The sequence below is a fragment of the Sus scrofa genome, chromosome 15 (genome assembly GCF_054392235.1).
Source record: "Sus scrofa isolate SSC_HxYL_T2T_F1_AM1 chromosome 15, Sscrofa_HxYL_maternal_Yorkshire_Landrace_v2.0, whole genome shotgun sequence".
Taxonomy (NCBI): domain Eukaryota; kingdom Metazoa; phylum Chordata; class Mammalia; order Artiodactyla; family Suidae; genus Sus; species Sus scrofa.
In genome coordinates, this window is record NC_139397.1 from 94,041,174 (window position 1) to 94,063,377 (window position 22,204).

At 43.4% G+C, this 22,204-nt stretch overlaps 1 long non-coding RNA gene across 15 annotated transcripts in view; it reads right to left on the minus strand.

Annotated features, from left to right (window-relative positions):
• Positions 1–22,204, minus strand: part of LOC146395980 (uncharacterized) — a 350,884-nt gene that overhangs the window by 168,158 nt on the left and 160,522 nt on the right. For 10 of the 15 annotated variants that reach the window (XR_014829584.1, XR_014829599.1, XR_014829595.1 and 7 more), the window contains one exon: positions 18,765–21,827. This is a non-coding gene — a long non-coding RNA (uncharacterized LOC146395980). Of the gene's footprint in view, positions 1–2,386; positions 2,535–18,764; positions 21,828–22,204 lie in introns of those variants that run through there. The other 5 variants (XR_014829587.1, XR_014829592.1, XR_014829589.1 and 2 more) reach the window with 2 other exon arrangements.

Sequence of the window (22,204 nt, forward strand, 5' to 3'; positions counted from 1 at the left end):
ACACTGAGGAACAAATGATAGAAACATTAAAATTTAAATGGACAACAGGGATTTCTAAAAGCCATCGTACTGTCAATCCTAGTCCTTGTCAACCTTGAAGGCTTTTTTATTATTATTATTATGAATTCAAATTTTTAAATAAAAAAAAGAATCAAAAATTTTAAAAGTAGAAGGTAGGGAGATTGTTCATAAGAACAGATCATAGAAAGGTTCCTCCATGGGAATGGCTGCCAATACTAGATATTTTCAAAGGCAGGATGATAATAACATTTCCTCCCACCCCATCCCTTGGGATAAGTCCGAATGAACCCATGTGCCCAGAGCCCACTCAGGACCTCTCTGGATGACGTGGGGATCTCCCAGGAGGCACTGACAGTCCCCAGGCAGGTGTGCTCATCTCCATATGCATCCTGACTCCTAATGCATTTGCTGCCCTGCTGTCCCTCCCTGAGTCCCAGGGGCTGCCCCGGCAGGCAGCCTTACAAGGCCCCCTTGCTGTCTGGCTTCCTGTTGGGTTTGGCTCATGGGAAGGCCCAGCAAAATAGCAAGGGCTGGAGTATGAGTTCCCCACACCCTCTTTGCTTTGATGACAGAATTTGGCAGGGGTAGGACCCCTCCCTGACCACAGCTCGTGTGTGTGTGTGTGTGTGTGTGTGTGTGTGTGTGTGTGTGTGCGCGCGCGCATGCATTGTGCATTGCCCCTTGTTGGTGTAAGTTCTCACAAAGCTCTACTAACCTGCTCCCCTCCCTTTGCCCCTTCAGGCCTGGGGTTAGAAAAGGCTCTTCCAGTTGGTTTTCTCCAGGCAAGTCAGCATCCCTTAAGGATGCCCTTAACCCTCCCAAGCCTCCGTAAATAGGCCCTTCATTAAAGTCTCCTTAGTTGAACATCAAATGGGAGTCTGCCTCCCGCTGGAACCTTCACTGTTACAAGTAGGGCATAGGGAAGATCCTAAAAGCTCCAGAAAACAGCTGATAGCAGCTCAGCTTTGCAGTGAAAGCCAGAGATATCACACCCTCCAAATGGTAAAAATCCTAAGTAAGCCCAGACCACATACAGATCAAGAAATGCCAATTATGTTTTGGCAGAGAGCTGACCCTGGCTATTATGAAGAGTGTGCATTACACCCAGAAGTGAGACAAATGGGATCATGATAAGAGGCTTTTTTCATAAGCCACCAGGCAAGTTGAGATCTAGCTGCAGAGAATAAGGGGGAGGTTGCTGAGCAACAGCAGGGCTAGAGGAGGAAAAGGGGCTTGCCTTACACACAGGGCATTCTAACACAGGCAGAGACAATCCAGGTCCACGGGGATGTCCAGGGCTGGCTGGAACTCAGCAGACACAAGCAGGCCACCAGCCTGTTCTCGGCGGATCCCAAATAACTCTTTGTGTGTGTGAGTTGTGATCTGAGGAAGCCCTGAATAGCTTCTAGCCTTATCTACTTTCCAATGAATTATTATACTTTGCACGTGAATCGTCCACATTTTTAAAGGTCTTCCCAAATCTCAGACTGCTTCCCTCTGGAAGGGTGAGACAACTAAGAAACTAAGAACAGTAGTAATGCAAAAATACCACTGTAACGACTGTCCCATGATGCAACAAACCTCCCACCATACCTGACCAAAGACCCCTAGAACTGAATATGTTCATTTCTCCAACCAAATAACAATCGCATGGGATACAGGTATTGACAGTCCTTCTCAAGCTAAGGCTGTGCCAGAAGTCAGACCATCCCTGAGAGCCAGCAAAGCCATTCTGGGATCAACTGGGAGTCCAGCCTCCTCCCATAGAGTCCAGGCAGGTCCGGGCAAGACAAGATTTCTGGGATCATCCTTCATTTGATTGAAAGCCACGTGAGAGGTGGAAGCACCGAGCTCTCCCCCTGCATCATCTGTTGTGTGTGTGGTCTGGACCCAGAGAGTCCTGCTCCAAAGGGACTGAACCCCCTTCAGTCCATCACAATAATGCCTCCGACCCACTGGGTGATTCCTGATACTCAGAGGAAATAACTATGACTCTAGAAGAGGTGTCAAACTGATGATTCCCAGGCCCTTCACAAAACATCTGTTTGGTAAAATAATAATATATTCACATGGCTCAAAATGCAAAATATGTAAGAGAGGATAAAGTAAAAAGTTTCCTTCTTACCCCACCTTTCAACCAGCCAGTTTTCTTCCCAGAGGCAAACTGCTGCTAGTTTATCTATGTATGTATAGATACCCGTTTACCTACCTAGATGTAGATATATATGCATGTGTGTATACAAATAGGACATGCTTTCATAAATATTCTACTCATAATATCAAACAAATGAATACATACGCATATATATTCTCCCTCCTCCTTTACACAAAGGGCAACACACCACGCACACAGCAGTATATTTACCTTTTTCATTTAATGATATGTCATGAAGCATATAAGGAGCTTCCTTGCTGCTTGTTCTTTAAGGCGGCAGAGTAGTCACATGAGATGGATCCTAATTTACTGGATTGGTTTACTGTTGAGGAACATTTAGGTTGTTTCTGATCTCTTGCTGTGACAAAGAAAGCTACAGTCATACAATTATGCAGGTCTTTACATACACAAACAGGGCATAGCAGTTTTAAAAAACTGATCCGACAGTATTTTTAAAAATCCAGTTTCACGTGAAAAGTGGATTGAAGCTTCTCCTGAAACACGAAAGACCTGGCAGAAAGGAACTCCCACTCCCACACGGCAACAGGCCAGCTAGAGCTGAGCGGTGGACGCCCCTCTGGAAGAGTCAGGTGCCCTCCCAGTTTGTCGTGTCCTCCACGCCTGCCTCGTCCCTGTGTGTGTGTGCAGTCCTTCTACTTCCGACTGTGGTAGGATGAAATGAGACAGGGACGGTGCAGCACTTGGTTCCCTGTGAGTGGTGCAGACTTCGCAGGGAAACGAGGGGCGTGTTCCCTTCCATTCTCCTTCCCCTCCCTGGCGTTTATGAATCCTGGTTCTTCGATCTCTCTCTAATCACATAAGAAAGCAAACTCCATGAAGACACAGACTTTCGTTTTGTTCACCACTACGACCCCACCAGTCTCCCAAAGCACACAGTGCCTATAAAATGAATGAGCAAGAAATAAACCATTCTAGGGTCTACATGCCTCAACTCTATACCTGTTTCTCCATGTTTGCTTGCTTTCATTCATTTTCCATAGTTTTCTATTTACTTGCCCACCCCGAGTTTTTCCACTTTGTCAGTACATCAACATTTCCCCAAGTTCTTTAGTATGTGCCTCTATTCCTTTTTTTTTTTTTTTTTTTGATTTCTCTCTTCTGTCTGACTGCAAATGCTTTCTGTCGCTTTCAATGGTCTCCATCTCATGGTTTCACACCAGAAGAAATCAGATTTTTTTATGTGTTTCCCAAAGCCATAAATCTAATTTTAAATTCCAAAACAGTCCTAACATCTTTGAAATGTTAATAACCCTATAAAAATATTCACATTAGTCCAAATTATATGATTAATGTGGCATCTTCCCCAGGAACATTTAAATGACTTTAAACACAGGACTTTGTGACATTTGCTGTGTGACACAGGTTCCATCTCAGAAAATGTAGAAGATGAAGAATGGTACCTGATTAATGCAATTTTGAAATAAACACCAAAGAATTTAGCACAGTTATTTTCTAGCTTGCTCTGTCATCTGGTGAATAGGATGCCATGGCTATAGGAGCCTTCGAGTTCTGCCAAGTGCTGGCCCCACATCACCCTGGCTCGTTTGCTCTTCTCTGCAACCCGTGAGGGAATGTGTCAGGATGCTGGAGACAGTCTGAGTGAGTTATAGACCATCAAACTGTCTTAAGCTAACATGAGCAGTTGTTGGGGAGAGGCAGATATCTCAGAACTTGAGGACAGGAAATGTGGCCCCATTTCAACAGGAAACAGAAAAAACTGCAAAATCATTGGGAATCGAGACACCTGCTCCATTGCCTCTCCGTGAGGCCACGGTCTCTCATCTCAGCTTCTCCCTGTGCACCTGTTCCCCCACTTCATCTCTACCTGCAGCGAGCTTTCTCTGTTTTTCCTGTGCCTAGAAGTTGGCTGTCCTCTAGCTTCTGGGCTTCCTAACCCTCCTTCTTCAGACAGTTACAAAGATGAACCAGAGTCTCTCAGTCCCGATGCCTGTGAGAGAGATTCTGATTGGTCCATCCTGGGTCAGATGTCCATCTCTGTCCAACACAAGGTAGGAGGGACACTCCTCACCACATGTTATTCTCTGACATTCCAGCAACACGAACCAAGGGCAGCTTGCCTGTGATGTGAGATACAGAAACTATGCAGACAACCTTGAGCACCGAGGAGGAATCGCAGGAGAGCAGCATGGGTATCTCTTGGCTCCGGGAAAGAAGGGTGGCTGCACCCTAGATTGGTTCCAAGTGCCTCACCCGCAGCTGCAGCACCCCTGTGCAGTCACATATCGTATGGGGCCCAGTGCTAAATGAAAATGTAGTGTCTCTTGTTCAATAATGATGAAGAATTCAAAATGCTGACAGCAGAACGGTCCAAGGGCAGGGCCCTTCTAAGCCCAGGTCCCCTGAAGCCAGCTCTGCAGAGAAGGGGGACCTTTGAGAAGGGAAGACATAAGTAGGCAAGCATTCCCAGAGGTTTCTATCATAAACAAGTGCTATCATTTAACCCTTTTAAAAGGTTGATTATGACTAGGTGACTTGCCCAGGACTATACAGGTAGCAAGCAGATTCTGACCTAGATCTGCTCCACCCCAAAGATTGTTTCAATTTTACCACATTCCCTTTTCTACAGCTTGGGACATAATAGACACTCAGGACACAGAGATTTCCAGAGCAGGAAAAAAAAAAAAAGATAAAATATTCATAGTTAGGCTCCTAACTTCCTATTTTATGATATGATGTTCAACCATTTAAAAAACACTAAATTTCAGTAGAAACTGAATTCCAAACACAAGCATATCCTCACCACCACTGTAATTTTACCATAACTACCCTATCATAGTTCTTGGAATTCTTTCTGAACCCCAGAGTGTCAAACTGACATACACTTTCCAGGAATTGTTCGACTTTTAGGCATTGAATATTACTCTCTGCTCCTCTCCCATCAAGGCATGTGATAATTCTCCAAAAATGTGCTCTCCCTACCTTTTTGCTTTTAATAAATGTAATTGAATCAGTCCTGGGCCTTGGGTTGCTGTGTAGAGGGTTTCTTTTCTTTCTTTCTTTCTTTCTTTTTTTCAGTCCAGAGGGCACATTTCTTGTTCTGGGGTCAATGAAATAATCAAAACCTAGTCCCTGGGGAGGAAATTTTATGGTTCTCATTTATTTGATCCACAATCTACTAAACTCCATGCCATAGTCAATCAGCTGCAAAATAAAGAAGGAGAGCACAGCGAGTTTGCTCTAGATAAGGTAAAATCCATCGGATCCTGGGCTGGTTAAGTTAGAAATAGATTGATTAAACCTAAGTTGGAGGCTCACAGGGCTTCAATGAAAATGCCCAGTAGTTGGGAGCTCACTCATTTATTTTGCTCACAAACAGAAACTGCCTTTTGAATCGACAAGATGAATCCTAGTTAACCGGGTTTCCGACCCAGGCACTGGTGGAGAGTGACAGGCTCAGATTGCCAGAAAAGAACAGCAGGAAAGTAATGAAGGGACAGCACTTTAGAAGCGACGGGCTGAGGTTCACAGGGAGAAGACATGTGTTCAGAGGTGCCCACCACCGCCCCACGGACACCCGGGGCATCTCTTCGGTGACCCACCCCCCTCAGCCCTCACATCCCATCAATTGATCTCTAATGCCCGCCTTCGTTAATGTAATTGGAATGTCAATGAATAAAATGTGGTTAGTTACGTGTTATTCTCTTTCTCATAAAACTCACCCTTGGACAGAGGGAACCAGCTTTTTTTTTTTTTTTTTTTTGAGGCTAGGGGTCTAATCGGAGCTGTAGCCACTGGCCTACGCCAGAGCCACAGCAATGCAGGATCCAAGCCGCGTCTGCAACCTACACCACAGCTCACGGCAACGCCAGATCGTTAACCCACTGAGCAAGGGCAGGGACCGAACCTGCAACCTCATGGTTCCTAGTCGGATTCGTTAACCACTGCGCCACGACGGGAACTCCGGAACCAGCTTTTGATAAGGACTATCACTGGGTTCCCAGAGAGCACTTATTTCTACATGGTCTCTAGGACACATGTGAAGCATTGGCAACTCCAAGTTGAGCATGAATTTAAATGACTGGCGTGGGGTCAGCAGGTTCTCAGACAACTGTGTGACCAGGGACTCAGACTTTTTTGCCAGCCCATAGACACAGTCACCACCCAAGGAAACCTTTCTGTCCTTGCTGTTCCACCAGTACCCAGAATTTACATGGAGCTAGCAGTGGGGATAGAAGGGCTTTCTTTCCAGGGTTTGCCTGTGGACACATGTCTTAACCCAGCATTGTTGCGATTCAAAGCCACATGGTACTCTCATACCTGCCCTTGAGCTCTGATCTGCAGCCTCCAGGAGGGCAGGGACTACGTCCATTTACTTACTGCTACAGGGCCAGGGCCCAGCTCGCGATGCCTGGCACACCAGAGGTGTTAATAAATGTTTGTTAAGGCATAAAATGGATCTGTGGAAATTCGAGGAAGACTGTGGAGAGAGTTCTAAGCTGGCAGGACAGGTGTGAAATGGGTACCATAGATACTACCGCTCAGGTAAGGAGACAGGAAAAAGGAACTTTAGTTTTGCTGGAGTCTTTTTTTTTTTTGGTCTTTTTGCCTTTTCTAGGGCCGCTCCTGCTGCATATGGAGGTTCCCAGGCTAGGGGTCTAATCAGAGCTGTAGCCGCCAGCCTACGCCAGAGCCACAGCAACGTGGGATCCGAGCTGTGTCTGTGACCCACACCACAGCTCACAGCAACGCTGGATCCTTAACCCACTGAGCAAGGCCAGGGATCGAACCTGCAACCTCGTGGTTCCTAGTGGGATTCGTTAACCACTGCGCCACGACAGAAAGTCCTGGAGTCTTTTTTTAAAATGACCCTATATTCATTGTTTTGGGGGCAGTGAGTGGAGCAGAAGCTAGAGCAGGGGCAACCTGGGGATGAGTCTGATGGAGAGTGTGAAAACGAAATGTGAAGAGTTTAGAAATGGCCAACATGTGGGCCAAGCAGCCATTGATTCTTTCTTACCAACATGACCAGCCTCCTGCCTTCAAACCAGATCACATCTAAAACACTGCATGGCGGTGAGAGCTTCTCCTGAAAAGAAAGCCAGCGAGGGGCCCCCTGGTAAGCCTTGGCCAGTCGTGCATCAGCATGCACGTAGGTGCTGAGCCTTCATGTTCAAGACAGTCAGACACAGAAAGTGTCTGTGTAGGAGCCTCTCCCCTGCCACTGAGAGAGGCAGAATCCAAATTCAAGGACAGGTGGCCTACCCCATGCCAACTCTACTACTAGATTTCTTTGGTGTGTGTATTTCGAGCTATTTGCTATTAGAAAACCCACAGAGCTACTCTATATCCATTTTCTTCAAAAGGAGATGTAGTCTCTTGCTAAGAATGATTTGAGCATGAAATGGTTTCTCTGTCTAATTTAAGCTGCTTCTGCGAGTCACCAAAGTTAGAGTGGGCTGCAAGCATGTCAAAATGAATCCCCCCACCCAGACTGAAAGGCCTAGAAAAATGCCCTGAGAGACAGCAATCGCCTATTAGACGTGATAGAGAGGTGCTCTGTCCAGCAGAAAATGGACAGAATGAGAGGAATCAGAACTCCCATCAGCAAACAGTGAGTGTCTGCAGAGTGAAAGCTCCTTTCATGTATAATGAAGCAGGCACACCTACCAGGGGAACACCTTAAAAAATAAGTAGTACATAGCTCAGATTCATCACGTATTGTATTTTTAAGATGAATGCATAATATCACTGATGTATGTTGAGTATAACTATTTTTACCACTTATTTTCAACCCCAGAATTAAGCCAACTCGATCCCTATAAGGCTTTTGATGCCAAAAAAAAAAAGACATATGGGGGAGACGGGAAGACAGAGTGGAGTTTTGTGTTAAGAGATCGTACTCCCCCAAATTTTAATTCTTTTTGAATACAGTCACTTACCTGATCCTAGAAGGCCCAGACACTTGCAAATGCAAAATAGGTTTCACACAGTGCAGGAGGAGAGTCTGGGGGAGTATTCTGGGCTGTCAGGAGACAATCCAGTAATGAGCACAAAGTCTTCAATAAAGACAAACAATAAAAGGGCTGTATTGAAATTCTGCAGCCTTGCATAATAGCTGAGCTGCAAAGATACTGCAGAAATGGTAATGAGTACAATAATGCTCTGAACTTGGAGTGTTTTTATTTAAAAGATTTTAATTAACCAGAAAATGAGCATTAATCCCAGCAACTTGAAAAATAACAACATACCATCTTATTGCTTCGAGCAAAAAAGGTAGGAAAAAGAACACAAAAATGTTATCTAGGGAACTAAGCCCTTTGAAAGATGAACAATTCAGAGCACTGGCTAGAATATATAGCAGGTCCACTTCTAAATGGTCAGTTTACAATGGCTTGTTAAACTCTGAAATTTCTAACCCTTAACTTGGGAATCCAGTTAGATTCCATGCTCTGATTTCACAAGTTAAATAGAATGAAGGAAATTTTCAGTCATCTGAAATTTATATTCTGAAAAACTTACTCTTTGTTGGGAAATCCAATGAGCCAGTAAGTATCAGTTACCTGCGGCCTCTCCTAAAATATCAAAATAGTGGGCAAACACCAGAAAGATGCCAGTGGGGGCCTGCTCACCTAGAAAGGTCTCTGCAAAGGACATGATACCACACCAAGTTCCCTACTGCTGCTCAAAAAAAAAGTTGTAATTTTTACCTATTACATGAGCTATATTTTCCAGTGGAAGAGGGCCTGGGTTTTATTATATGAGTAACAGAAGCAGACCTAAAAATATGAAACTGATTGTCCTAAAGCTTCCTGTTAGCAATCAGGAACCTACAAAATGCAGGCACTGAAAAGGTGGACTTCTTTTATAAGAAATGCTCCAGGAGTTCCCGTCGTGGGGCAGTGGTTAACGAATCGGACTAGGAACCATGAGGTTGCAGGTTCGGTCCCTGCCCTTGCTCAGTGGGTTAACGATCCAGCGTTGCCGTGAGCTGTGGTGTAGGTTGCAGACGCGGCTCGGATCCCGCGTTGCTGTGGCTCTGGCGTAGGCTGGTGGCTACAGCTCCGATTCAACCCCTAGCCTGGGAACCTCCATATGCTGCGGGAGCGGCCCGAGAAATAGCAACAACAACAACAACAACAACAACAACAACAACAAAAAGACAAAAGACAAAAAAAAAAAAAATGCTCCAAAGTGTTCCCGCACTATCTTCCCTGGAAGTTCCCTGGCCCTGCACAGTGGATTAGGATCTGGCATTGCCACAGCTATGGCATAGGTCACAGCTGCAGTTCGGATTCAATTCCTGGACCAGGAACTTCCATACACCATGAGTAAAGCCATTTAAAAAAAAAGTAGGGCAAAACTGTAAAGGGCATGGTGAGTAAGGACTGTGGTGGGCAAGGGCATTTTTGGGTATGACAATTTAGTTAGTTAATTTAGTTTAGTTCTTATGAGGGAAAGACAAGAGATAAATGGAATCAAGACAGTGAGAAGAACTTGAAGATTACTGAAATTTTTCCAAGTGAGAGAAGGGCTGAATGCCTGAACTGAGAGATGGGTAAGAAAGAGAAAATGCAGGAGACATTTCTGGAGTAGACTTGACAAGGTTTTGTGACAGAGAGTCTAAGACAACTTTGCGATTTCCAGCTTGGAAGGCCGTGGGGATCACAGCGCATTGCCCAAGGAAAAGAGTTGAGGGCAAGATGCAGGTTGCAAAGTCAAATGTTGGACAGGTTCAGTTCGAGGCTCTATGATCCTAACTCTAGATATCATGTGATGGCCAATGACATGAGAAATTACAGCTGTAGAGCTTTGAAATCTGTATCCTAAGTGTAAATCCTAATCTACTGTGCAGGGCAGGGGTTGAACCCAGGCCTCCACAGCAACCAGACCCACTGCAGTCAGATTCTTAACCCACTGCGCCACAGTGGGAACTGCACAATCTTGCTCTATTTTTTTTTTTTTTTCTTTCTTTCAGGGCTGCATCTGAGGCATGTGGAGGTTCCCAGGCTAGGGGTCTAATCAGAGCTACAGTTGCCAGCCTACGCCACATGCATAGCAACGTGGGATCTGAGCCATGCCTGCAACCTACACCTCAGCTCACGGCAACGCCGGGTCCTTAACCCACTGAGCAAAGCCAGGGATCGAACCTGCAACCTCATGGTTCCTAGTTGGATTCATTTCTGCTGCGCCATGACAGGAACTCCATCTTGCTCTAATTTTATTTCCTGCCCCTTACTACAAATAAACCATGTTTGAGACACGCTGAATTTCTTAACATTTCTTTAGTCTACCACATTCTTTCACAATTTCAATTGTACAAGTTGTTTTGGCAAAATTTCCTTGGTCTTTGCAAAAGGGGGACCCCTGCCTAGGTCCCTATGCTTTAGGGGCCTCTTTATTTGAACCTTCTCTGTCTACCCTTCTTTACCAGGCAGGCTGTCTGTGGCATCAAGGCCACATGCCTTCCCAGAGGCCACATTTTCCCCATTTACACCGGGGCCCCAGAGTTGCCATTCCAAAGACCCGAACCTTCTAGGGCCTGTGTGGGTCTCTTCCCATGTGCATCCTCCAGAGGGCAGCCCACACCACCAGCCTAAACACTCCTAGGCTGGAGGGTGGCCATGAGGCAGGTGCTCACAGAGGGACAGGGGTAAAACCAAAGTGTCCACATGTGGCACATGAGGTCCCTTGTAATATAAGATAGAGCTGAAGGTTGGGAAAAGAAGGAAAGAGGTTCCCAGGTAGGAGCACTAGGGGACAGGGACCAGCTCACCCCAGGCTGTTACATTCCAGCATGGTTGAATTTGGTCTTACTGGTCATTGAAAAAGTAAATGTATCATGATAGTGGAGTGGATATTTTCTTTAATGGTTTACTAGCTGGATTTATAACTTTTATATATTTAAATATATGGCATCTGGGCCTCTTTGTACTCCTGTTCTGGGTTGTGGTAAACATTTTCTGTCCTACTGTTATGTCCTTCTTTCTCATGTCTGCCTATCGAACTCCTATTCATCCTTCAAAATCCACTGCAAATAGATGAACACCTTCTTCTTCTCCCTCTCCCTTTCCTTCAGTAAAGTTAGGGAATTGGAATGCAGTTGAACTTAGGCCTGAAGCCAGGAAGTGGGGTATAGTCAAGTCCTGAGGTGCCATGCTCATCCACCTTCTGCCAGCTTCACCTGTCACTCATCCACATAGTAGAATATGGCCATACCACACTTCAGAATATGAAAGTGAGGTGGACTGGATTAATTAGTTTCCCTTCAAAAATGTATACTTAAGTTATGTGAGTTTCTTCTTTTAGAAATTTTGATATTTCTTCCATTCAAGAGGCCAGTCCTGGAGTTCCCACCGTGGCTCAGCAGAAATGAATCTGATAAGTATTCATGAGGATGCAGGTTTGATCCCTGGCCTTACTCAGTGGGTTAAGGATCCAGTGTTGCCATGAGCTGTGGTGTAGGTCACAGATGTGGCTCAGGTCTGGCGTTGGTGTGGCTGTGGCATAGGCCAGCTGTTGCTGCTCCAATTCGACCCCTAGCCTAGGAACCTCCATTATGGAAACAACCTAAATGTCCATCTACAGATGAATGGATTAAGAAGATGTGGTATATATACATAATGCAATACTACTCAGCCATAAAAAAGAACAAAATAATGCCATTTGCAGCAACCTGGATGGAACTAGAGACTTTCATACTAGGTGAAGTGTTTCAGAAAGAGAAAGACAAATACTGTATGATATTACTTACATCTGGAATCTAATATACGGCACAAACAAAACTTTACACAGAAAAGAAACTCATGGACTTGGAGAACGGACTTGTGGTTGCCAGGAGGGAGGGGGAGGGAGTGGGATGGACTGTGAATTTGGGGTTAATAGATGCAAACTATTGCCTTTGGAATGGATAAGCAATGAGATCCTGCTGTATAGCACTGGGAACTATATCTAGTCACTTGTGATGGAGCATGATGGAGGATAACGTGAGAAAAAGAATGTGTGTGTGTGTGTGTGTGTGTGTGTGTGTGTGAAGGGGTCACTTTGCTGTACAGTAGAAAATTGACAGAACACAAAACCAACTATAATGGAAAAATAAAAATCATTTAAAAAATAAAAATAATAAATATTCACCTAAAAAAAGAAATAACTTTTTTATGGACAAGTTCAGCAAGATGGTTTAAGATTAGACTTATGTGTTTTACTGTCTTTCTGTGATTGTAATCTGACATGGAATATTATTTTCTGGGTGAAATTTTCTAGTGTGAATTGTTTTAATCATGACATATTTTTCAATTGGCAAAGAAATAAATTTTCCAAATGCAAAAGAAAGTATACACACACACACGACTGGGTCACTTGGCTATACAGTAGAGATTGACAGAACACTATAAACCAACTAAAATGGAAAAATTTAAAAATAGAAAAGAAAAACCAAAACCCAAAACAAAAGGCCAGTCCCAAGAGAGGCTAATTTCACAAAGCTAATTCCAAATTCCCAGGGAAGGGGCTCTGATACAATGCTAGATATCATATCTTTCTGAGGTGAGATGATCCCTTGAGATATGAACTCCCTCTTGTATCCTTGTCTTTCCTTTATTTAGTCCAGACCATTTGCTGACTTGGAGACTAGGGGGCAGGGAGAGAAAAGGCTACTGAGTTTCAAAAGCCTTGGTTTTCACTTCACACAGCCTAGTTGCTGAGGCGACTCTGGACGTGGTGAATACACACTCCTGGATACACACCTGCTTAAGACAGAGCTGCTATTCCCTTTTGACATACAGTTCTTTAGGCCGAGCCTCATGGAAAGAGGAGGAGAATAGAAACCGTAAGAGTTTAATTAAGAGTTGGACCTAGAATAGGCAGGACCTTGGACCCCTTCCACAGGAGAGCCTTCAGCAGAGGTGAGACCTGGAGTGGCCCACCCCCAGGGGGTCGGCGTGGGGCAGAAGGAGAGCAGAAAAGGTGGGGTGGCGTGTCTAGGCAGATGGGACTGGAGGAGCTGCGCTGAGCATCATGGGAGCAGAGGACGACTTCCTGTGTGCCAGAGGGAGGGGCCCTGAAGGAGCCTAGCAAGCCTCTGGGTGTGAAGGTGCCACTGAGGGCACAAACAAGGGTGACGCAGGGGCGGCTGGCAAGGACTGACAAACAGTCTTAGGTTGTGACAAAGAAGGGAAGGAAGCAGCCAAGCACCATTTGCTGATGTAAACCTCCAAACTTATCTCTGAGGAAAGGGGAGGAACTCTGACATGATTGCCACAGAGTCAAGGGGTGGTTCGGAAGACAGATCCATATTTTAGGATTAATCTTTTGAAAATGAAGTGTTTTTTTCCCTTGATTGTGATATAGTCCCTAGTCAAGCTGTCTGCATGCCTCAGTATTTGCATTTTTTTACCACCAACTTAAACAAACCTGTATTCTTCAGGGGGAATTTCAACCACAATAAGCAACAGCCTTTGCCCCCAAAGGTTCAACCTTCGAGCTCCCTAAAGTAGCACGTTGCCTGTAGGGAGAGCTAAGTGGGCACCTGACAGGGCTCTGAGTTCTGCTTTGGAGTCAGGGTGCCAAAGAGGAGCCGGACAGCGCTTCCAGGGCTGCTCTGTGGAATTGGCAGCTGTCCCTCAGCATCAAATCCTGAACAGAATCAGCTAAACATATCTAGGGACATTGTACAGGCTTGCAAAACACCCCAGAACATGGAAATGAAAATTAGTATACAGATGACCTGTTTCTGTTTTTTTTTTTTGTTTTTTTTTTTTAATTATATTTAAATCAAACATCTGAGGATTTTTCCTTTCTGGCTGTTTTTCATTTGCAGCAGTTACTATATCTGCATCAATGCTTTTTAAAAAATTAGATAGGTTACTGGCTATGAAGGTCTTGCTGCTCATAAACTTTGTCATTGCCACACTCTCATTAAAGGACATCCGAAATTACTATTTCATTAAACAAACCATATTATCAGATTAATTCTCTAAGTCGTGGAAGACGTCCATGGTCTTCCTATTGTCTGCCATGATTTCCACGGATTGGACGGGAAATGTCAAACTGCTCTCTCTGCTCTGAGCACCCCCAGCAAGGGGTTTCCGGCTCCAGCAGAGGAGACTTTTGTTGTGTTTTGTTTTTCTAGTTCAATGAGAGCTTAATAATCTCTTTTTTTCTTTCCTTTGAAGACTACAGGCAAGAAAGGGTCATTGCTCAACACGAGGGATAAATTGGTGCCATCATACGAGAGGGCAGGAGATGAATTGTGCAGTTCTGGAGGGATCTGACAGATTGGGACGTGAGCCTGAAAGCACACTCACCTCTCCCGTGCACCACTCTCTCCCCAGGCTTCCTGGAAGGGCAACTACTGTCAGTTAACACAACAGCCGTGAGCATCAGCAGAACAATAGATTTTGATTAGAAAAACACTAATGCCAGATCTATTTGTTAATTGTAGACTCTTAACAATTTCTGTCAAATGTGGGATTCTTTTTCAAATTTCAGAGACGTAATCACAGCCTCCTGAAATTCCCTGCGAACCCTATCCATTCAGGCTTTTGTTTGCCTAATGTGTGGAGGGCTGGGGAGGGGGCACCGTGAGAGGGACATAATAGAGCAGCTCTCTTTCCAAGGGCACTTGAGAAAGCGTGTTGAGCTTACAGTTTTAATCATGAAGGACTAAAGATAACCAACTGAAAAGTTTTTGATCAAGATGTTTACATCTTCCAGTTAAGCACTGGAATTGAGAGAGCAAAAACACATGCAGAAGCCGCAATTTTTATTAGTTCACATGGGATCTGAGTGTTTACTTAACATCTCAGAATTTTCACATTGCCTACTGCTACAATGAAGCGAGGATAAGAAAACCATCCAAATGAAGAGAACATAAGGGAAATAAAAGCCATGGGAGAAAATAATTCTTTGGAGAGGGGGCGGTTGTTTAGTCTGAGAAAACAAGAAAATTAAACTAAATATCGATTTAAAAATCTATCATAAAACAAGGACGTTGAACAGCCACTGAACAAAGAGCACAACAGGGTGCAGTAGAGTCATCCTGATTTATCACCGTTTGGAGTCCAGGGTTATCTTACCTCCATCTGTGGTTAAGAACCTGTCTGAGAGTCAAACATGTCTGGGCATATCTGACAAATAGCTGGGGCAGACCTGCCTGAAATTTCTTAGCCTGAGAAGGGAGGAGGGGAGCATTTGGGGTGACACCTCATTCTAAGAGGTGGATCCAGGCACACTGAGCCTGACCCAGAGACAAAGAGGGAGGGGACATGAAAATGAACACAGCTCGACGTCTGGTAGTTGAATGTGTCTCAAATTCTAGCCCCACATCTGACTCATGGTTGGGTCCTAAAGGCACAGGGAAGAAAGGAGTATGAGGTGTTTGCAAGAACTTCTCCAGGAAAATTGATGTAAGCTCACGTGGCACTAGCAGCTCTGCTTGGGTATCCCTCCCACAGCAAACACAAGACAGAAAGGTCTCCTTCGATCTTGCCACCTGAAGACCAAGAGCCTTTGGTATTCTACAGGTGCCTGAATTCCCACTGGGGTGGAAGCTTATTGCCTGGAGACACCCAGCAGAGGGAGGAGCAGTCACCAGCCCAGACTAGCTTCAGAGCACTTGTAAAGACACCTCCTGGGGACTCTCAAAAATACCTGGTGGGGAATATCTTGTAGGAGGCTAATGGGCAGACAGAGAAGGAGATCAAAAGCCAATGAAATATTTACTATATACTCCCGGCTTCCTTTTTTGTTGACTTTGATGTTTAGGTAAGTTAACCGATGCCATCATTCTAACATCTTTCTATATCTCAAAGCTTTCAATGACACATTGCTGATTAAGAAGATAAGCTCTGACTGAAAACACTTTTTTTTTTTTTGTCTTTTTGCCATTTCTTGGGCTGCTCCCTCGACATATGGAGGTTCCCAGGCTAAGGGTCAAATCGGAGCTACAGCTGCCGGCCTGCACCAGAGCCACAGCAACGCGGGATCCGAGCTGCGTCTGCAACCTACACCACAGCCACGGCAACGCCGGATCCTTAACCCACTGAGCGAGGCCAGGGATTGAACCCGCAATGTCATGGTTCCTAATCGGGTTCGTTAACCACTGAGCCATGACGGGAACTCCTGAAAACACTTTTTAATAGCATAACATAGTATTTGAATTTTGGGCACAGACCTTTCTTCCTCAAATACGTATTCTAATGTTTCTAACTATGAAAGGACCTCCACAAGGACAGTTTTTAATGCACATAAAAATGGTTTACACTTGTATTCAATTTGGGAGAGTTATTTTTTCATCCCATGCCAGTTATTTACTGCTGTATAACAAATCACTCCAAAACTTAGTGGATTAGTCTACATAAATATTGAAATGTCTAAAATTTTAAAGCTGACTATACTAAGTGCTGACAAAGAACTGGGACAATTAGAATTCTCATACACTGTTAGAGGGAATGTAAAATGATGTAACCACTTTGAAAAGCAGTGGAAAACAGTTGGTAGTTCCTTAAACTATTAAACATATACTATCACGTGATCCAGTCATTCTACTCTTACCTATTTACTCAAAAAAAAAAAAAAAAAAAAAACAAAAAACAAAAAACAAAAAGAAAGAAAGAAAGAAAAAAAAGACAGTGGAGTTTCCACTGTAGCACAGTGGAAACAAATCTGACTAGGAACCATGAGGTTGGCCTCATGGTTAAGGTCTCTCTAAGTGGGTTAAGGATCTGACATTGCCGGGAGCTATGATGTGGGTCACAGAAGTGGCTCAGATCTGGTGTTGCTGCAACTGTGGGGTAGGCTGGCATCTGTATCTCCTATTAGACCCCTAGCCTGGGAACCTCTGTATGGTATGCCATGAGTACAGCCCTAAAAAGCAAAAAAAAAAAAAAAAAAAAAAAAAAAGAAAGCCTACAGCCATGCAAAGAACTAGGAATGTTCATAGCAGCTTTATTTTTTTAATCAGCAAAAACTGGAAACAATGGAAATACCTCCACCACAAGTGACTAAACAAATTGTGCTACATTCATACAATAGGTTATTAATCAAGTAACAAAAATGAAGTACTAATACCCTCAGTAACATGAATGAATTCCAAAATAATAATACTGAGTGAATAATACCAGACAAAAAATAGTAAGAACCCATTTATAAAACCCTAGAAAATATAAGCTAGTCTACAGTAACAGGAAGCTTGGCTGGGAGGGGAGAGCAGAGGGAGAGATTATGAAGGAGCACAAAAAAACTTTCAGGAGTAGTAGATATATGTTCATTATCTTAATTGTAGTGAGGGCTTTACAGGTATATACATACCTCAAAATTTGCCAAATTGCACACTTTAAATATGCATAGTTTATTATACTTCAATTCTGCCTAAATAAAAAAATTAAATTTTGAAAAGCAATGCCAAAAGAAAATTTAATGGCTTAAAACAGATAAAGCTAAATAAAATCACTCAGTCTGTTCATTAATCTGAAAATTGGTCAGTGCTTCATGGGAAAGGCTCATCTCTGCTCCATGTGGCACCAGCCATGACAACTCACTGAGGGCTGGAGGATCAGATCCCGAGATGGCTCACTCATATGGTGACAAGTTGGTACTGACTATTAACTGGGAGCTCAGTCTGCATTGAGTACTTGGAGGTTTCTGTTCCTCTCCATCTGAACCATCACAAGTGACAGGAGCTTCCCATCTAGTGACTGATTCACAAGACAAGTGTCCTGAGAGATCCAGGCAGAAGCTGTGTCACCTTTTGTGGCTTGGAAATCATATCGTGTCGCTTCCATTAAACCTAGTAATCGAGGCAGTCACAATGGCACCCCCAGGTTCTGGAAAGGGGAAACAGACTCCCGCTCTTGAGGAGGAGCATCACATTCTGGTTAACACATGTGGAATGAGAATTACTCTTGAAGCTATTTTTGGGAAAATATGGTATACCGCAGTCCATCCTCTGGCCCAATAATTCACATTGCTCACACATGCAAAAATACACTCTCTCCTTCTCTGAGACCCTCAAAGTCTTAAATCATGATGGTACTGGGCTCAGGCTTGAGTCCAGGATCCTGTAGGAAACAGTTTCTTAAGAAGTTAAGATTCTTCAAAAGTTAAACACACACTTACTATATGCTCCAGTCATCCCATTCCTAGATATTCACCTAAGGGAAAGGAAAACACACGGCTAAAAAGAGGAAGCTCTTGGATGAAGTTTCTCAAGTGCGGCTCCCCATGAAAAATGTCTTGACCTTAAAAACCTATGAATTTCAGAAAAAGTTATTTACCCCATACACACTCAACATACAATGGCAGGACAGACAGATAGTAACTCCTATAAACATTCTTCTTCAAAAAGAAAGAAAATGGAGGCACACGGAAGTCATCGCTCCAAAGCAATCTGGAAATCCAGTTGGGCATATTTTGCCAGTCCCTTATCAGGGTTCAATTCTACTTTCTGTGTGGAATTTACTATAGCTCTTAACCCTTACTATAGCTCTTAACCCTTTGGGCTCTTGATTCTATACTCTGAATTATCCTTACTTTTCAATAAAATATAGCCAACAATTTTCTGTCACTTTTTTTTTTGTCTTTGCTTACTGCATTTTCTGTCAGGCCAAAGTTTTTCTTTTCAGTAAAGCAGTTTTGAGGGTTTTTTTTTTTTTTTTTTTGGCTGTGACCACAGCATGTGGAAGATCTCAGGCCAGGGACTGAACTTGCAGCATAGCAGTGACCTGAGCCACAGTGCGACAATGCCAGATGTTTAACCACTAGGCCACCAGGGAACTCCCATAATGAAGTCAATTTTATCCATGTTTTTCTTCAATTACAAGGAGAAAAAAATTGTTTTAACTATAAATAAATTGGACAACATGCCTACAGAAGAAAAAAATAGGTAAACCCCATTGCTACAAATCTTCAGTAGAATATATTGTCAGTGGTATTGGTGTGCTAATTCTAAGATGATTTCATCTGCATACCATAGGAAAGAGCAAATAAATGACTACATTTAAGTGATTGGGAGGAGGAGGAGGATGAAGAATGCTTTGCCTACGTCACTAGGTTTCCACTGTCAGCCCCTCCCACACAAACCATGGTGATTCAATCATAATCCACAAAAAGGCAGGAACCTGCACCCACATAGAGAAGGGAGATTTAAAGAAATTCGTCTTCACCTTCACTTTGGGGAGCTGCACCTGGGAATAAAATGAGGACCCCAATAGTGAGACAACAGTAAAACAATCTCATCTTTAATGGGACTTTTTATTTACTACCCCTTTTTGCACAGGGAAAGGGCAAAGTAGTTAACATTTTGAGAGTGGCTTCCATGTACTTTATGTGTATTACCTACTTTAATCCTCAGAACAACTCTGTGAAGAAAAAAGAGGTTTTCAACCCACTATTTATGATGAAAAGTCAGAGACTGAAAAAGATAACACAGTGAAGACACTGAGCACTTGATGTAAGTAAAAAACTGTTTTCATTTAATCCTCACAATAATTCTACACGGTGGCACCATTACTATGTCCATTTTCCATATGAGAAAGTTGAAGTGTATAAAGGGTAATTAACTGGCCCAAGGTTTTAAGATTAAGTTATGGAGTCAGAATTTGTACCTTAGCTGTCTGGCCGCAGAGCCAGTGTTTTATCTCTTCCCTTTAAAGGGGGTAAGACACAGAATTCAACTTGAGGGGGGTCCCACTGGCAAAACTGGAGAGAACTAGACATCAAGTAAATAACAGAAAAGGATTGTAATCTATTGCATAAAATTGGGATCCATGAATCCATACACATTAGAGAGAATGAGAGAAAGAGAAGAAAGAGATAGGTGGATGGATGGACAGACAGATATAGGGGAAAGCTCTTTAATATGTATTATGTATTTATAAATGTAATATATTAGAAAGCAACTAATAAGTATACCAGGAATGAGAGAAATGTCACCATTTGACAATTACCACAGCAATGATCATTTTAGGTGAAAATCATAAATGGATGCTAAAATTCATGGGTAAAAGTTTGAGGAATATCAGGTGGTTTGATGGTCTCAAAGCATCCCATCATCATACTTACTAGTTACAGAGAGAAAAATATTACATTTACAGTAGAGAAACCAAGCAGCTAGCATCCTAACAAATGCTCATAATTAACATCAGCAGTAACAGGACAAATGGACATCATGTAGCTCCTTATATAATTCACTAAAAAGAACACAGCATCATTTCTATTATATTCCTGCTGAAAATTCATAACCTGAATCCAATCATGACGAAACTGCAGACAAATTCAAACAGAGGCACAGTCTATAAAACAACTTGTCTGTACTCTTTGAAAAATATCCATGTCATGAAAGACTGAGGAACTGTTTCAGATTTTAAAAGACTAAAGAGACATAATAATGAATACGATGCATGAGCCAAAATTTTCTTTTGCTCCAAAGGACATTATTGGGACAAGTAATATAATCTATAGAAGGTTAATAGATAAGATAATAGCTTTATACTGATATCAACTTCCTGACTTGGTAATTACACTGTGGTCATGTAAGAGAACATCCTTTATTTTAGGAAACACATCTAAGTGTTTAGGAGTAAAGGAACGTGTGTGTGTGTGTGTGTGTGTGTGTGTGTGTGTGTGTGTGTGTGTGTGTGTGTAAAGAGAGGAAGGGGGAGAGAGGGCAGGTACAAATGTTATAAAACTACAAGCACTTGGGAAATCTGGGTAAAAGGTATGTGGGAATTCTTTACATTATTCTTGGAACTTTTCAGTAAGTTTGAAATTATGTCAAAATAAAAGAGAAGGAAGTAAGAAAAAGGTACCAAATCTAGGATCCATTTTCGGACCCTCTGTGTCTGAGGACTCCTTCTGCCACGAGGGACAGGAAATCCAATTCAAACAGGCTCAAGCAATGTAAATAAACCCAAATTTCATGTACCTGAAAAATCCCAGGAAAGGGATGGCCACAGGCAGAGCTTGTGCCAAAATTCAAACAACACCATCAGGACTTGGTTTCTCCATCTCGCAGCCCAGCCTTCTGCAATACTGCCTTCATTTCCAACCTCTACCTGGTGGACGCTAGCAGTTCCAGGTTCATATCTTTTTGGGGTTTGATCCAGTTGGAAAAAAAGGGCTTTCTCACCAGCACCAGAAAAAGTCTGATTATATCTAATTGGCTCTAAGTGGGTCATTCATCTGGTTCCAGAAACAACCTCAGCAGTCAGTTGCTCTGATTTGTTCCTAAGTCCATCCCTGGAGTTGACTGTGAATGAGTCAACTCCATCCAAAGTACATGCACTGGGAGTGGGCACAGGATTGGTTCCTCCAAGAAATTAAAGGTAACTTGACCACAAGAAGGGCACATGGATTCTGGGAGTACAAACAGTACACCCCACAGATACGACACTATCTATGGCCGTGTAACAAGCCCCTCCAAAACTCTGCAGCATAAAGCAACAACAATCATTATTTGCTCACACCTTTGCAATCTGGACAAAGTTCAGCAGGGATGGCTCACCTCTGCTCCACATGCTGTCAGCGGGGGAGGCTTGGCTGGGAATGGGGGGTCCATTTTCCAGATGGCTCCTTCACATGAATGGCAATTTGGTGCTGGATATCAGCTGGGGCCACAACTTTCCTCCATGTGGGCCTCTCCCATGGCTGCTTGGACTTCCTCATAGCATGGAGGCTGGATTTCAAGAGGAGAAACAAAAGTTGTCAGTGATTTGAAAGGTTAGCATCCCGCCATATGCTGTTGATTGAAGTAGTCACAGGCCCATAGAACAGATTTAAGAAGGTGGAGGAATAAAATCCACCTCTCCTTGGGCAAAATGACCAAGAATTTGCAGCTGTCCTTAATCCACTACAGATATATTGTGTCTCATTCCGTAATCCCACCACTGCCAGGTTTCAGCTTTGCTCTCACAACTGCATGTCCCCACTAAACCCGGAGAAGCCTCTTGCTAATAGGCATTTAGGAGCAATCTTACCCTCTGGTCACTAAAGCAGGGGATGCAACGCTAATGTCTACCAAGGTCAGGCAGGTAACCTATCCAAGTGAAGTGG